This window comes from Stegostoma tigrinum, chromosome 9 (assembly GCF_030684315.1).
Source record: "Stegostoma tigrinum isolate sSteTig4 chromosome 9, sSteTig4.hap1, whole genome shotgun sequence".
Lineage (NCBI taxonomy): Eukaryota > Metazoa > Chordata > Chondrichthyes > Orectolobiformes > Stegostomatidae > Stegostoma > Stegostoma tigrinum.
In genome coordinates, this window is record NC_081362.1 from 83,580,809 (window position 1) to 83,599,048 (window position 18,240).

Genomic DNA, 18,240 nt, shown 5'->3' on the forward strand with positions numbered 1-18,240 from the left:
ATTACCTTCTTGTATCTTGAACGTAATTTCAATATGCCAGCTTCGTGCCATTCAATATACTTAAATGGTGAAGTAAGTAGCAAGATTTAATGATCGTATGAAGCTAATGATGGAGCAGTGCACCTCAGGTGGCAATTTGTAGATATCCTTGGACAACCTCAGCATTATTTTGATAGCCGAGTTTGATATATTTGTAAACAATTACAAGCACATACCTGCTTTTCATCCATCTTTTTGACAGACCAATATCATTGGAGGTTCAAGAACCAACAGACAAACCTTCCTGCTCTCCGTTTGCTAAAAAGGACACACAGCACAGAAACAGGCCACTCAGACACAGGAGTCCATATAGGTGTTCATGCATCTCTCAATTCTTAACCGATCTTTTTCTCATCTATCATTGTAGCCAGCTATTTGCTTCCCTTTATGCTTGTCTACCCTTAAATGCATTCATTTCAACCACTCCCTGGGCTAATGATTTCAAGAAAAACTTGAAAGCAAACAAAACATTTTAATACAGCACTGCAATGATTTATGAAAGTGAAATATTGTGCCTTTAACTGGAAGAAAATGCCTCAGATGATGAGGGAAAAGCTCTGAAGGAAAATCAATTAGTAGGTCGCCAAAAATACATTGATAGTCTCACGGAAATTATTGATGAATGAGAGGGAGGTACATGACCAGAGGGACATGAGGAATGAACTGCACAGTAGGAACTCACTGCCAAAAGTATAACCATCAAATGTTTGCAAAGAGTCAAAACAAAAACAGGATGGACGAAGCCATGGAAGTATGAAAAGATAATTAGAGTTTTAAATCTGTGGCTTTGAAGGACCATAAGAATGTCATGAAATGTGAGATGTCATACAAAGGGGTTTTGATGCAGTATAGGTTACATACATTAGACTACAATATTTTGAATGAGTTGATCTTTGAAGAGGGTATAGAATGGGGATTCAACAAAGAGGTGACACTACATTGAAGCAAGCATTAGCAGAAAGTGAATTTTAGCTGCAGATACAGAAATCGCCATTGTTGGATAGGACACAGGTTATAATCTCATCTGCAATGCAATAAATTTTATATGGACATTTTGAAAGCAAATTCCCAGATCTCCAAACTCTAGAGAAGAAACTAAGCTGAAGTGAATCAAAATGCCTGGCAATGAGTGAATGAGACATGGAATGGGAGCCTGAAGAAAATATTACAGAGTACATCAGATGGTATCAGCTGTACAAAATTATGAAAATTATGAGAACCCACAGGTTGATTTCCAGATGCAAAGTTAAAAGCATAAATACCATTAGACTTCAGGATCTTTTAGCACCTCGTTCTGTTTGAACTTTTTGAATTTTGTAACAGCATCTCTGAGAATGAAATTATAGTCAAAATACGGGAGCACGTGTCCAAGTGTTTCTACTTTAAGTTAATTGGGTGGTGGTATTTGCTGCTTAAGTGGTTGGAAGGCTATGTAAAGGCAAAGAACCATAATGCAATAAATTCCACTGGACTTTAATTACATGATGACAGGTCAGGAGCAGGGCACAATTTTAACAATCATATGGACTCTTCAAAACTAAAGGAGAAATAAGGAGTAGGAATACTTCTGGTATCCTAGGTTGTCCCATTAATGTTAAACTGTTGAAGATATTATTGCCCCCACAGCAACAATTTACTGCATTAAAACAAATTAGGCTGACTACCAGATTATCCAAAAAACTGTTGTGGAATTTTATACTAGCCACACATTATTAATGAATGACTATACGTCGATCCTTTGGTTTTATCAGTGGTTGTGCTCAGGATCCTAAGATTTTACACAACTAAAAGATGATCTTGTTACATAGAGTCAGCGGTGCAAAGGGAAGAAAATGAAGCAGGGACATGCGTAAGTGAACGCAATATTTTTTGACGAAATATCTTTTCTACATTACAAACAGTGACTGCACTTCTCACCGTAAAATGTTTTTGACACTGTGAGATTGTGAAAAGCTCTGTAATTGCAAGCTAAACTTTAACATATAAAGAAGAACTACGCAAAGTATGTTCAGGAATGATTATTTACAGAGGCTATACATGTCAATATTTGAAAGCCATGCTTTTGATCCACTTGCATGTCTGAGAATGGACTGATAAAATTCAGTTGCACTGCCATCCATTATTAATATGAATAATGTCTCTCTGTGTATCCCATAACAACCTAACCTGATTATTCTTCTTTGATGCAATTAGGCAAAAATTGGATGAGTAAACAGATTATCTTTATGTGAAGAAGTAAATCTGATTAAACAGTAATAACAGAGTAGTCTTCTGATCATTGCTAAAATAATTCATAATTGTTCTTCTAATTATGGTTGGAACCAGAAAAGTTCATAATCCAGTCAGTATGTTGAGTGTGAAAAGGGATTGCATTGCTGCCATCTGTAGTGATTGTAATGAGGTCAGCCAGGTGGACCCATATAATATGAGTTCCCTGATTGGGGCTGTTAGCCTGGTCCAATCAGGGAACTCTGGCTGACAGATTTAAACAGGAGTGTTAGACATCCTAACGCTCTGACAGCTGGCTCTGGTGCAGCTGGTTCAGTATCAAGGACTTTCCAAGTGTAAATAAAGGGTAACATGGTGACAGGGCACAGGGCTCTGTGGAGTTATTTTAGTGGCGATGAAAGCAAAGCACATTCCTGAAGAAAGATAATAAAATGTGAGGCTGGATGAACACAGCAGGCCAAGCAGCATCTCAGGAGCACAAAAGCTGACGTTTCGGGCCTAGACCCTTCATCAGAGTGGGGGATGGGGTGAGGGTTCTGGAATAAATAGGGAGAGAGGGGGAGGCGGACCAAAGATGGAGAGAAAAGAAGATAGGTGGAGAGGAGAGTATAGGTGGGGAGGTAGGGAGGGGATAGGTCAGTCCAGGGAAGACGGACAGGTCAAGGAAGTGGGATGAGGTTAGTAGGTAGGAGATGGAGGTGCGGCTTGGGGTGGGAGGAAGGGCTGGGTGAGAGGAAGAACAGGTTAGGGAGGCAGAGACAGGTTGGACTGGTTTTGGGATGCAGTGGGTGGAGGGGAAGAGCTGGGCTGGTTGTGTGGTGCAGTGGGGGGAGGGGACGAACTGGGCTGGTTTTGGGATGCGGTGGGGGAAGGGGAGATTTTGAAGCTGGTGAAGTCCACATTGATACCATTGGGCTGCAGGGTTCCCAAGCGGAATATGAGTTGCTGTTCCTGCAACCTTCGGGTGGCATCATTGTGGCACTGCGGGAGGCCCATGATGGACATGTCATCTAAAGAATGGGAGGGGGAGTGGAAATGGTTTGCGACTGGGAGGTGCAGTTGTTTATTGCGAACCGAGCGGAGGTGTTCTGCAAAGCGGTCCCCAAGCCTCCGCTTGGTTTCCCCAATGTAGAGGAAGCCGCACCGGGTACAGTGGATGCAGTATACCACATTGGCAGATGTGCAGGTGAACCTCTGCTTGATGTGGAATGTCATCTTGGGGCCTGGGATAGGGGTGAGGGAGGACGTGTGGGGACAAGTGTAGCATTTCCTGTGGTTGCAGGGGAAGGTGCCGGGTGTGGTGGGGTTGGAGGGCAGTGTGGAGCGAACAAGGGAGTCACGGAGAGAGTGGTCTCTCCGGAAAGCAGACAGGGATGGGGGTGGAAAAATGTCTTGGGTGGTGGGGTCGGATTGTAGATGGCGGAAGTGTCGGAGGATGATGCGTTGTATCCGGAGGTTGGTGGGGTGGTGTGTGAGAACGAGCGGGATCCTCCTTAGGCGGTTGTGGCAGGGGTGGGGTGTGAGGGATGTGTTGCGGGAAATGCGGGAGACGCGGTCAAGGGCGTTCTCGACCACTGTGGGGGGAAAGTTGCGGTCCTTGAAGAACTTGGACATCTGGGATGTGCGGGAGTGGAATGCCTCATCGTGGGAGCAGATGCGGCGGAGGCGGAGGAATTGGGAATAGGGGATGGAATATTTGCAGGAGGGTGGGTGGGAGGAGGTGTATTCTAGGTAGCTGTGGGAGTCGGTGGGCTTGAAATGGACATCAGTTACAAGCTGGTTCCTGAAGCACATTCCTGAAGAAATTCATTTGCAACAGTGGTCTTTGAGTTGGGGGTAAGCATTTCAGGCTGTTATTTGGGCACTTTACTGAGTCAATCCTGCTGTTGAAGACTTGGCCCAAGATGAGGAAGGAATGTGTTTTTTTTTCTGGGCAAATGACATTAGAGCAGATGAAAAACAATCCTCCGGATACAACGCATTATCCTCCGACACTTCCGCCATTTACAATCCGACCCCACCACCCAAGACATTTTTCCATCCCCTCCCCTGTCTGCTTTCCGGAGAGACCACTCTCTCCGTGACTCCCTTGTTCGCTCCACACTGCCCTCCAACCCCACCACACCCGGCACCTTCCCCTGCAACCGCAGGAAATGCTACACTTGTCCCCACACCCCCTCCCTCACCCCCATCCCAGGCCCCAAGATGACATTCCACATCAAGCAGAGGTTCACCTGCACATCTGCCAATGTGGTATACTGCATCCACTGTACCCGGTGCGGCTTCCTCTACATTGGGGAAACCAAGCGGAGGCTTGGGGACCGCTTTGCAGAACACCTCCGCTCAGTTCGCAAAAAACAACTGCACCTCCCAGTCGCAAAGCATTTCCACTCCCCCTCCCATTCTCTTGATGACATGTCCATCATGGGCCTCCTGCACTGCCACAATGATGCCACCCGAAGGTTGCAGGAACAGCAACTCATATTCCGCCTGGGAACCCTGCAGCCCAATGGTATCAATGTGGACTTCACCAGTTTCAAAATCTCCCCTTCCCCTACTGCATCCCTCAACCAGCCCAGTTCGTCCCCTCCCCCCACTGCACCACACAACCAGCCCAGCTCTTCCCCCCCACCCACTGCATCCCAAAACCAGTCCAACCTGTCTCTGCCTCCCTAATCGGTTCTTCCTCTCACCCATCCCTTCCTCCCACCCCTAGCCGCACCCCCCAGCTACCTACTAACCTCATCCCACCTCCTTGACCTGTCCGTCTTCCCTGGACTGACCTATCCCCTCCCTACCTCCCCACCTACACTCTCTCCACCTATCTTCTTTACTCTCCGTCTTCGGTCCGCCTCCCCCTCTCTCCCTATTTATTCCAGTTTCCTCCCCCCATCCCCCTCTCTGATGAAGGGTCTAGGCCCGAAACGTCAGCTTTGTGCTCCTGAGATGCTGCTTGGCCTGCTGTGTTCATCCAGCCTCACATTTTATTATCTAGTAATCCTCTTTATGGCTTGTTGAACCTCAGCTTTTTTGGTTATTAGGAGCCAAACTTTCTCTGAGGAGTCACATACTAAACCCTTTCGAGAGCTGATGGATTTAGTTGAGCAATACTATAACACCAAGCCTCCTCTAATTCTGAGTCACTGTTGTTTTTACTTGGCAGTTTGAAAACCTGGGGAATCCATATCAGATTTTTGGCTAGGCTAAGATGACTGGGAGAGGTATGTGACTTTGATTTAACCCTTAATGAGATACTAGAGACTGTTTGGTATTAGGATTAATGATGCAACCATGCAAAAGCACCTACCAGCTGAAACCTAACTGGACTTCAGACAGGCACTACAGCTGACTTTATCATTGGAAAATGCAGCAAGTGCAGAATACGAGTTGCAGGGTATTTCAATGGAAGTGGACACCCTTGCCAGGCCCACTGAACTTAGGGAACACCAACTGAGTGAAGTGAAAAAGTCACACACTAACCCACCTCTCCTTATAATGCAAACCCTCCAGTCCCAGCAACATCCTGGTAAATCTTTCCTGAACCTTCTCCAATTTAATAATCTCCTTCCTATAGCAAGGCAACAGAGTTCTCCAAAAGTGACCTCAGCAATATCCTATACAAACTCAACATGACATCCCAACTCCTATAATCAATGATCTGAACAATGAAGGCAAGCGTGCTAAATGCCTTCTTAACCACCTTATCTATAGGTGATGCAACTTTCAATGAACTATGTGCCTGAACACCTAGGTCTCTGTGTTCTACAATGCTCCCCAGGATGCAAACATTAATTGTACAAGTTCTGCCCTTGCTCATCTTACCAAACTACAATACCTCACATTTATCCAAACTAATCCCCATCTGCCACTCCTCCGCCCATTGGGCCAATTAATCAAGATCCCTTTGTAATCTTAGATAACCTTCTATATCACCAATTTTGTTCTCACCCGCAAAATTACGACCACACTAGTATAAGGAATGGTCTAGTTGTCTTTTGAGGAGCGTTTGAACAAGTGAGGCTCGTATCCACTGGAGTTTAGGAAAGCAAGGGAGAACTCTTGTGGTGTCCCTCCTCTATGCCAGGAGACCTAGTCCCACCTGCTCCAGATGTGTGTCATACGATCTCTGAACAGGTTGATCAAAAAATTTCTGAAAAAAAAGAGAAGCAAGAGATGACTAGATTGAAACATAAAAGATCCTGAGGAGACTTGACCAGATGGATGTGAAGAGAATGTTTCCTCTTGTGAGACAATTCAAGACCAGGGATAGTTGGGTTAACATAAGAGGTCACCATGTAAGACAGAGATATGAGAATTATTTTCTCACAGACGGCTGTGAATCTGTGTAACTGTCTTCCTCAAAAGATAGTGAAACAGAGTTCTTAAATATTTAAACCAGAGGTGGATTGATTCTTGAAAAGCCAGGGGGTGAAAGTTATTGAGAGAAGGTGGGATTGTGGAATAATCAGATTAGCCATGACCTTATCGAACAGCAAAGCAGGCTTGAGGAGCTGAGTGACCTATTGTTGCTCCTAATTTGGTTGTTTATTTTGTGGCTTGGCCGGAGAATGGAGGGAGAAATCACAGGGCAATGGAGCTTGGGTGGAAGATTGAGTATTGACAGGAAACTGCAGGGATTGCAGGTTGAAGGATTGTGGACTTGTGGGATTGTGGATTGGGAGATCACAGATTGGTAAAATCCCAGGTTATTGCAGGCTGGGGAAATCATAAATTAGGATTCATGGGTTGGTAGAGATCACAGAGTGGGATGAGATGGCCAACTGTAGAGATCACAGGTTGGTTGAGCTTGTGAAAGGGCTGAATTATTAATTCATAGATTGTGGGTTCACAAATTAGAGGAATCACAGATTGGGGAGATCACAGACAGGGTAAGCCGTGAAATGTGAGGGATCACAGCTTGGGGAAATCATTGGGAAGAGATTGCAGATTGGGGAAATCATTAATTACGAGGGATTGGAGATTAGGGAATGGCATGTGCCGGGGCTTTTAAAAAGGGGAACATGTTGACATTGGGGTGACAGGTTTGCTGGGGTGAATCACCAGTGGCCTGCAGTGGTTCTGGAAAACTACTCACCTGCTGCTTCCAATAGTTCATTATTTCCAGTTATTGGGTTTTCCCTTAACCCGAGGGTCACCACACCTCAGGCAAGGGGAGAGGTTGAGGAGGAGAGTCCTTCATAGTAACCACAACTGGTGTGGGGATTGAACACACATTGTTGGTGTATTTCTGCATTGCAAATCAGCCATTCAGCCAACTGCACTAGAAACAAACATTCACAATAGGTTAAAACAGGCTTTCCAACATACTAGAGATAATGGGAACTGCAGATGCTGGAGAATTCCAAGATAATAAAATGTGAGGCTGGATGAACACAGCAGGCCAAGCAGCATCTCAGGAGCACAAAAGCTGACGTTTCGGGCCTAGACCCTTCATCAGAGAGGGGGATGGGGAGAGGGAACTGGAATAAATAGGGAGAGAGGGGGAGGCGGACCGAAGATGGAGAGTAAAGAAGATAGGTGGAGAGAGTGTAGGTGGGGAGGTAGGGAGGGGATAGGTCAGTCCAGGGAAGACGGACAGGTCAAGGAGGTGGGATGAGGTTAGTGGGTAGCTGGGGGTGCGGCTTGGGGTGGGAGGAAGGATGGGTGAGAGGAAGAACCGGTTAGGGAGGCAGAGACAGGTTGGACTGGTTTTGGGATGCAGTGGATGGGGGGGAAAGAGCTGGGCTGGTTGTGTGGTGCAGTGGGGGGAGGGGACGAACTAGGCTGGTTTAGGGATGCAGTAGGGGAAGGGGAGATTTTGAAACTGGTGAAGTCCACATTGATACCATATGGCTGCAGGGTTCCCAGGCGGAATATGAGTTGCTGTTCCTGCAACCTTCGGGTGGCATCATTGTGGCAGTGCAGGAGGCCCATGATGGACATATCATCTAGAGAATGGGAGGGGGAGTGGAAATGGTTTGCGACTGGGAGGTGCAGTTGTTTTTTGCGAACTGAGCGGAGGTGTTCTGCAAAGCAGTCCCCAAGCCTCCGCTTGGTTTCCCCAATGTAGAGGAAGCCGCACCGGGTACAGTGGATGCAGTATACCACATTGGCAGATGTGCAGGTGAACCTCTGCTTAATGTGGAATGTCTTTCCAACATACTAGTTGTATATGACAGCTCTACTTGTGTCTTTGATGTGGGAAATGGTATTTTGCTATGACAATCAGTGGTCCCTCTGACAAAAACAGAATTGCTGGAGGAACTCAACAGAAGTCTGGCACCATCTATGGAGAGAAAGGTGGCCAGTCAGCAATACAATACGTAGCCTTATTAGCATATTTAAGTAACTGACCTAGTTCCCGAAAGGTGAAAGAAGTGGGTTTGTTGGGTTGTGGTTCAGACTTTGGAGCAAGGGAGCAATCCGTTGCCCTGTACATTTTAATGTCACTTCCCCAGAGTCTCCTGATACAATTTGTACTACCAAAGTAATAATTATCTGAAGAAGACTCACACTTGACTCAAAACATTCTTCCCATAGATGCTACTCAGATCTACTGAATGCTTCCATTAGTTTAGACATCTTGTATCCACAGTGTTTTTGTTTTACCATAATGAATACAAACACTTATCTCGATGTGTTGAACGTAGCAAGGGTGTACTAATGTTCAAGATGAAGAATCAGGAATGGATTCAGCCGCTCTGAGATATGTGTTACTGGGTCTTTGATGCAAAGCATTAGGGTGAAGGCTGTATGTGGAGCACGTATTTGATAGAAACAGCCCAGAGCTCTGGGAGATTGGGAGTTAATTAGATTTTCAATGCTGGGTCATTTGTCATTTTGCCAATTAGGCATCGTATAACATACTTGCCTCTAATAAGAAATAATTCCTCATTCCCTTGAAGACAAGGACTCTCATTCAGGGACAGTTGAGCAGGTATAACTATCCCTCCGATATCTCCTTGTACCAGCCAAGAATATGAATTTTGTCAGACCCTTCAATCCTCAGAGATTAGCACTCAACAATCTTCTGCCCTTATTATTTCTCCCAGCCAAGAAACCTAGCTGCCTGTCCCTTGCCTTAGCCCAAAAGGGTACCATGATCGTGTTCTCACCTGAGATCTGCTCATTTAGTATGGATTCACTTGAATCTGGGCTTGAAACTTTAATTCTGTTTCTCTCTCCATAGATGCTGCCAGACTTCTGCTGAGTTCCTCCAGCAATTCTGTTTTTGTCAGAGGGACCACTGATTGTCATAGCAAAATACCATTTCCCACATCAAAGACACAAGTAGAGCTGTCATATACAACTAGTATGTTGGAAAGTCTGTTTTAACCTATTGTGAATGTTTGTTTCTAGTGCAGTTGGCTGAATGGCTGATTTGCAATGCAGAAATACACCAACAATGTGTGTTCAATCCCCACACCAGTTGTGGTTACTATGAAGGACTCTCCTTCTCAACCTCTCCCCTTGCCTGAGGTGTGGTGACCCTCGGGTTAAACCATCCCCAGTCTCCTCTCTCTACTGATAGAGCAGTCCGATGGTCCTCTTGGACTGTGGTGACTTTACCCTTACTTTGTTTCCCATTACTAAACTGGATGGTTAGGAAATTCCACTTTGCAGGTGTTAATATTCACCTACTTGTGTTTTCTGGGATTCTTGACTATTCACCAAATATTACGCATTTTGCTCTAGGTTGATTGTCCTCAATACAAAAGCATCATTCATGTTCGGAGTTAGCTTTGTCCCAGATTCAGTGCGACCTATGAAAGAGATGCCTCATACTGTTGTACAAATATTCCAGGAATACACAGTTACACTGTAATTATATATTTTATGGTGCATGCATTTATCTCTCAGTTTTCATACGCGTAGGATTTGATTTGCTATTCTGGTTGAGGTCATTAAAATATTTCACAGCTACGATGCAGCAGCATCGAGACTCAACGAGATTATGGCTGATCTGATAGTCCTCAGCTCCGCTTTTCCACCTTCCCACCACCGCCCCCATACCCCTCGATTCCCTTACTGATATGTGTATGTCTCTCTTAGCCTTCAATATTATGAATGACCCAACCTCATTAGCACTCTGTGATAAAGAATTCCACAGATTCATCAAGGTCTGAGGATAGAAATTCGTCCTCAGCTCTGCCTTAAATAGGCAACCCCTTACTCTGAGAGTATGATCTGTGGTCCTAGACTCTCCCACGAGGGAAACAATCCAATTCCACCAAACCCATCAAGTCCCCGAAGAATCTTATATGCTTCAATAAGGTCGTCTCTCATTCTTCAAAATTCCAATGAGTACAGGCCCAACTTACTCAACTGCTCTCCATAGAGCTCACAGAACAGTCCAGCACAGAAAGAGGCCCTTCAGCCCACCATATTTGTACCAACCAAGATGCCGTTCTAAACTAACCCCATCTGAAGACTCTGTATTCCTCTATTCCCTGCTTGCTCGTGTGAATGCCTCTTAAATGTTGCTATCATACCTGCTCTCCCACCTCCTCTAGCAGCATATTCCAAGCACCTACCGGCCACTGTGTAAAAAAATGCTCCTCACACGTTTCCTTTTAACTTTCCCCTCTCACCTTAAACCAATGCCCTCTGGTATTTGATATTTCCACCCTGAGAAAAAGACTACCCATGCCTAGCATAATTTTATATACTTGTATCAGATTGCCCCTTAGCCTCTGACACTCTAGCAAAAACAATTGAAGTTTGTTCAACCTCTCCTTATAAAGAATACAGACCAATCCAGGCAAAATCTTGGCTAACATCTTTTGAACCCTCTTCAAGGCCTCCACATCCTTTGTATAGTATGGCAACCAGAACTGCACACAGTATTCCAAATGTGACCTAACCAAATTCTTATACAACTATTATATTCAATGCCCTGACTGATGAACGCAAGCATGTCCTATGCCTTCTTTACCACCTTATTCACTTGTGTTGCCATTTTCAGGAAGCTGTGGACTTACATTCAAGCATTCCTCTATGTGGCAATGCTCCTAAGAATCCTCACATTTACTGCATACTTTTCCTGAGCATTTGACCCCCCAAAATGCGTTACCTTACACTTGTCTGGATTAAACTCCGTCTGCCGTTTCTCTGCTAGATCCTTTGATAACCTTCTTCACGACCTACAAAACCTCCAATTTTCGTGTCGTCAGCAAACTTGCTAATCATACCACTGGCATTTTCAATAAATCAGTTATATATATTACAAACAACAAGAGCTCCCAGCACTGATCCTTGCAGAACACCGTTAGTCCCAGACCTGTAATCACAAAATCACCCCTCCTCAATTACCTTCTGTTTTCTATAACCAAGTATCTAAGTTGCCAACTCAAGCGACTTAACCTTTTGGACCAGACAACCATGAGGGGCCTTGTCAAATGCTTTTGTAAAGTCCATATAGGCAACATTCACAGCTCTATCCTCATCAATCATCTTCATTATTTCTTCAAAAACTTCAGTTAAGTTTGTAAGACAAGATGTCGTCTGAGGAAAGCCACGCTGACTATAAAAGTGCATTCTTTTCCAAAGACAAGTAAATCTTGTTTGCTAAGAACATTCTCCAATAATTTCTCTCCCACTGATGTAAGAATCACCAGCTGAGAATTTGCTGGATTACCCCTGTTGCCTTTCTTAAACAAATGAACAACATTGGCTATTCTGCAGTTTGCTGGGACATCAACTGTGGCTAAGAAGAGATACAAAGATCTCTGTCAATGCTCTAGCATATTCCGTTCTTGCCTCCTTCAGTATCCTGAGATAGATCCCATCAGACCCTGGGGACTTAGCAATGTTAAAGTTTTTCAAGACACCCACAACCTCCTCCTTCTTAATATCAACATGCTCCAGAATATCAGCATATCCCCCTGTCATCTTACCTTTATCTTTCTCCTTGGGACTCATTAGGGACCTCACCCACTTCTTCATGCATAAATTCCCTCTTTTGTCCTTGAGTGGCCTGACCCTTTCCCTAATTACTCTCTTGCTCCTAGAGTATGTATAAATGCTTGGGGGTTCTCCTTATTCCTACTTACAAAGAACATTTTGTGGTCCCTTCTAGCACTCCTAATTCTCTCGTTTAAGTTCTTTACTGCTTCCTTTATACTTGTCAAGGGCCTGGTTTGATTTAATTATCCTTATATGCTTCCTTTTTCTTTCTGACTAAACTTTTATTACCTCTTGTCCTGAACTCTGATCAATTGGTCTTTAAAAGACTCACTCATGTTAGATGCGGATTTACTCGCACACAGCCATCGTCAATCCAATTTCTTTAGTTTCTGCTAATATTGTGGTAATTAGCATTTTCCCAATTTAGCAATTCCACTCCAGGACCAGTCTTATCTTATCTAAAGCTATCTGTTCACCGGGCTAGACTCATTCCACTATATAAGGTCCTGTACAGCTCCTTCCTTGGTTGGACTATCTACATATTGTTTCAAGAAGCCCTCCTGGAACCACCACCAAATTCTGCTCCATCTAACACCAGGGCACAACAGGAGTCCCTGTCTATATTGGGGAAGTTGAAATCACCCATGATAACAACCCTGTTGTGTTTACATTTTTCCATGATCTGCTTACATACCTGTTCCTCTATCTGCTGCTAGCTACTGGGAGGCTGATAATATAAGATCATTATTGTAATTGCACCTTTCTTATTGTTAAGTTCCATCTATATTGCCTCACTGGATGAGCCCACTAAAATGTCCTCTCTTAGTGCAGCTGTGATATTTTCCTTAGTCAGTAATGCAACCACCTCCCATCCCTTTGACATCCCTCTCTATCACCCGTGAAACATCTAAACCTTCGAATGCAGAGCCGTCAGTCCTGCCCTTCTCTCAACCAAGCATCTGTAATGACAACCTCACCATAGTCCCATGTACAAATCCAGGCTCTAAGTTCACCTGCCTTATTTGTAATACTCCTCGCATTAAAATAAATGCACATCACACGACCAGTCCCATCATGTTAATCAACCAGGCCCTGCCTGTTCTTCCTGTTGGACTGATTTGACTTCACCTCTTGGTGTAAAACTGGATGAACACAGCAGGCCAAGCAGCATCAAAGGAGCAGGAAGGCTGACGTTTCGGGCCCAGGCTCCTCTGATGCTGCTTGGCCTGCTGTGTTCATCCAGCTCTACACCTTGTTATCTCAGATTCTCCAGCATCTGCAGTTCCTATTATCTCTGATTTAATCTCTCCCTTCATTTCAATCACTCCTGACCTACTGCTCTTGTTCCTCATTAGAAAATGCCTCCATTCCTGGGATCAATCTTGTGGACCTTCTCTGGGCTGCCTACAATGCCAGTATATCTTAGATAGGTCAAAAACTTAGATGCGAGGAACAAATTCTAGAACTTTTTGGTTAAACACAGGAAGTTAAAATGCTGATTAAACAGAGTCCAAGCATATGCCTTCCTAGTCAGGCTTGCTACAACTGACATATACGTCAGCCTCGACACACTCCCAATTACTGTTGATTAAAATATCACCATCATTTGGCCCTAGTTCAAGTTATTCTCAAGCATCTCTGGCAGACCCTAACTGATGCTACATCTCCTTCTTTTCTATGAAATAACCTGCACCACGCAGTGCAGCAGTTCAAGAAAGTCACGACCACTCTCTCTCAAGGATTCCTGAACATGGGTGACTGGTATAATAGGTATATAGCTGTTACTTATACCTGAGAAGATTGTGTGCCCCTTCAAGGTCATGAGTAAATGCTGTATCCAACAGTGTTGTGGAGCATGAACCTGGACGGCTGGAGTTTCAGACCCTGCTGATTTTGCTGAGACTCTGAGAGCACTGTCAAATTTCACCCCCTGAAATTTTTTTTTTAGAAGAGCGGAATTCTCACTGAATTTAGGCCACTGTGAGTTTCAGTGACTGATACTTGAAAACAATTACCTTTTAGCAGGTCAGCCTCATCCATTTGTTTCCAAAAGGAAAATGTGGAAAATGAAACAGAAATTCCCCAGAACACCACAGCTCAAGTACAAGCTGAAACAAATTGTATTCGTCCATTTCCCTGAAGGCACACGGAGAAGAATGGACTGTCACCCCAGATATTAAAGCTTCACTGCCATCCTGATGCATAAAAGCCATGTGGCTTGTGTCAGGCAGATTGAATTTGATGAGCTACAACTCCAGCAAAGCTTGTCATTTTCTCTTTGCTGACAATCAGCTTTGTTGTATTCTGAAATTACTAACTAACGGATGGACTAATTTCGACGGCACCCTTCCACCTCTGGCATTTGCTGAACTGTGGAAAATAATCATGTCCATATTGCAGAGGATCTGCTTTGAGACATAAGAAACACTTGGATTTCTAGATATTTTTAATCAATATAACTTTTATCTGAAAGGTGGAGAAATGTGAAAAGCTGGTTCTAAGAGCTATCAACAAATAGGACTGGTCTCTATATGAGTATGAACTAATAATGTTTATTAACCATGATAGAGGTCACCATTGTCCTTTGATTTGATTTATTTATTGTCATGTGTATCTTGTTACAAAATACAGTGAAAAGTGTTGTCCTCGTTAGAGAGAGATAACTGGTGGTGGGTAACCTAAGTATCACCACGCCTCAGATGAGTGCCGTGGTTCAGAAAGAGAATCGTTTATTGTAAGTTCTACACACAACTGGTATCACTCTACAATACAAACCTGCTACCAGCCAAGAGAACTAACCATCTCCCCAGTTAGCCAACAAATAATAAACAGGGGTAGAGCAGATCAGGCCCTCACTGCAACTGTCTTCTCTCTGATCTCAGTCTCACATTATCTGATATCAGCTGACATCACTGAAGATGCACCCAAGCCATTATCACATAGTTGCACCCCATATTATACTCCACCTACCTCCACACCCCCAACCAACTTACCCTACAAAACTATTCACAGTAATCTATATCCCCCAACCTAAACTCATTGATGCCACCCCCAAGTCACCACTCCACATATGATCTGATCATATATGGCCTGATCACTGGTGTTTTGATCAGTCAGATCTTGTTTTCTCTGTTGGGAGAGTTCAAGGATTACTGCCTTTCTGTAGAGGGTCACGTGAACCCTGTGATGAGTTGGTTGGGCTCTTTGCCTGGTCATTTGGGAAATTCTCCAGTCTCTCTGTTGATGATCCCAATGCAAGTCAGTTTCTCTTGAGAGTCTCCTATCAGCTTTCACAGGGTAACACCGCAAGTGAGCTGATTGACCCAGGTCGTAGCTTTTTCATTTCTAGACGTGGGCCTAGAGTTACTCCCCTGGCAATAGCACACGGTGGCTGTTGTAATTATGGCCTGGTCAGCTCAGTAATTGTCTTCCTTTTTCCCGAACCTCCACTGTCTTAAAACATGGTCAATGGGTATGTGGTAGAGCTGGGCACAGTGTGTGCATAATGAAGTGTTCTGATGGAGGGTGAATGAAGGGTTCTGATGGAGGATGAATGAAGGGTTCTGATGGAGGGTGAATGAAGGATTCTGATGGAGGGTGAATGAAGGATTCTGATGGAGGGTGAATGAAGGGTTCTGATGGAGGGTGAATGAAGGATTCTGATGGAGGGTGAATGAAGGATTCTGATGGAGGGTGAATGAAGGATTCTGATGGAGGGTGAATGAAGGGTTCTGATGGAGGGTGACTGTTGGGCAGCAGCCCAGACTGGCAATGTACAGGGTTAAAAAGACATCATCACTGTTTTTCACAAGGATTTGGAGGTACAGACCCCTCTTTTAGCCTGTCTAGTGGGCAGGGGGTATCTGAGTATGGGGACAAAACTGTAGATTTGAATAAGTGTGTCAAGAAGTCATTGGCAAACTCTGTAAATAGATAAGGTATGCCAATAAGGCAAATATTTCCTTCAGCATTTTGTCTGTTGCTACTGAAGTGGGACCATGTAGTAACTTGATCCATCAGCTCAATACACTTGGAAGAATAATCCACTATGATAAGGATTGTTTTATCTTTGAACATGAGAACATGGCGTCTCAAGGTGTTCCCATGCTCCATCTGCTCGCAAGGCTCTGGTATTTGAGGACCATAATCATGAACCTGAGACTAAGGTTGTGATTCAGCAGGCAGTAATGATCCCCACTCTCCTGTCTTTGAATCAATCTGTTATGACATACCTCTGAGGCAGGTAGGATTTGAACCTGGGCCTCCTGGTTCAGAGGTAGGGACACTGCCATTGCACCACAACAGCCCTCCCCCTGCATGGTTAGATGGCTTACGGCAGCTACCTCAAAGGAGTGTAGATGTTCCATCAGTGGTGTCTTTGCAAGATCCTCCATATTCAGGGGCAACATTGGTGGTCCCACAGCAGCATTCTCTCCCAGAATAATATGCACTGCATCGAAAGGCCAATCACTTAATGTCGGTTCAGTTGGACAGTGCATACTATTTATTTGTCTCATACCACACACCTGAAGCAACTGCTATACTAGGAACTCACTGAAGGAAACACTTCAGGAATGTCCTGAAAGTGTGGGGTGCCAGAGAGAACATGCAACATAACTACCCAATCTTTATAGCACCGTCAGCCCCGTACGAGGCTGCAGATCATATATCAGAATGATCCATCATCTGGATCAAACTGAAGTGGAAGTCATTCTTGATCCAGAAGCACTGGCAAAAGAAAAGGAGCTAAATGAACATTTAACACTCTCGATTACAGCAGCCTGGTCAGATCGACAAGAAAGAATTATGGCCCTGATCTATCGTATCTGCACTGTGATACAGCTATTAATCTCATCTGTTACCTTAAAAGATCATTACCATGTTAATTCATTCATTTGCTTCCAGTGGATAGACTTTATGATGTGATCAAACAATCCTGTCCCATCTCTTGGAAAGTGTCTAATTAATGCCCATTCATAAATACGCTGAATTCAATCTATCACAGAGTTCCCATTGATTGATGCATCTCTGATAAAAATGGCAAGCAGACAATCATCTCATAAAAACTGAAGGCTATTTTTCCGCTGAATGAAGCTTAATTTTAACCCTGAGACTAGCAAGGCTGAATGCTATAAATAATTGATTACAAAGTTCATTGCCTGGAATTGGATTTTATTATCTCTACTTGTTACATGAGAGTATATTTTGAGATGTTCATGGATTTAAATTAAGAAAAATGACCCCTATTAATTGTCTAAATGTTTGATAATCTTATACGAACAAATTAATTATTTCTCCTAACATCATTCTGTAGTACAATAGCCAAAACTAAAGCAACAGCAATCAGTGATTAAAAACCAGCATAACAGCGGATGCTGTAAATTAGTTTGGAGTGATGGTCACCGGACCTGAAACGTTAACTCTGATTTTTTTTCTTCACAGATGCTGCCAGACCTGCTGAACTTTTCCAGCAACTTTTGTTTTTGTTCCAGCAATCAATGATTTCCAGCTTTATTTGCCATTAAGATCATTGATCCAATTTGATTATTTTGCAACTTAGGATAATAGCACAGCAATAATGTAAACAGACTTGTTATCCAAAGGCCCTAGTTTATGATTTGGAGGCATGGATTTGACTCCCAGCAAGGCAGCTGGTGGAAAATGAATTCAGTTAATAACTCAGGAAATATAAAGACGGTGTCAGTAACGGTAATTGCGGCAACTATCATCAATTGTTGTAAAATCCCATCTGCTTCACTAATGCCCTCAACAGACGGAAATCTGTCATCCTTTCCTGGCCTACATGAAACCCGAAACCCACAGCAATGTGGTTAATTCTTAAATGCCTAGCCAACCACTCAGATCATGGGCAATTAGGGATCAGTTTGCACCTTGCTAGCAAAGTCCACACCCTGGGAAAATATTAAACTGTTTCAACTAATAAAAACAGAAATTACTGAAGAAACTCAGCAGGTCTGGCAGCATCTGTGGAGAGAAAGTAGAGTTAATGTTTCAGTTCCAATGACCCTTCTTCAGAACGTGGAGATGGAGCCCAAAGGGAAAGAT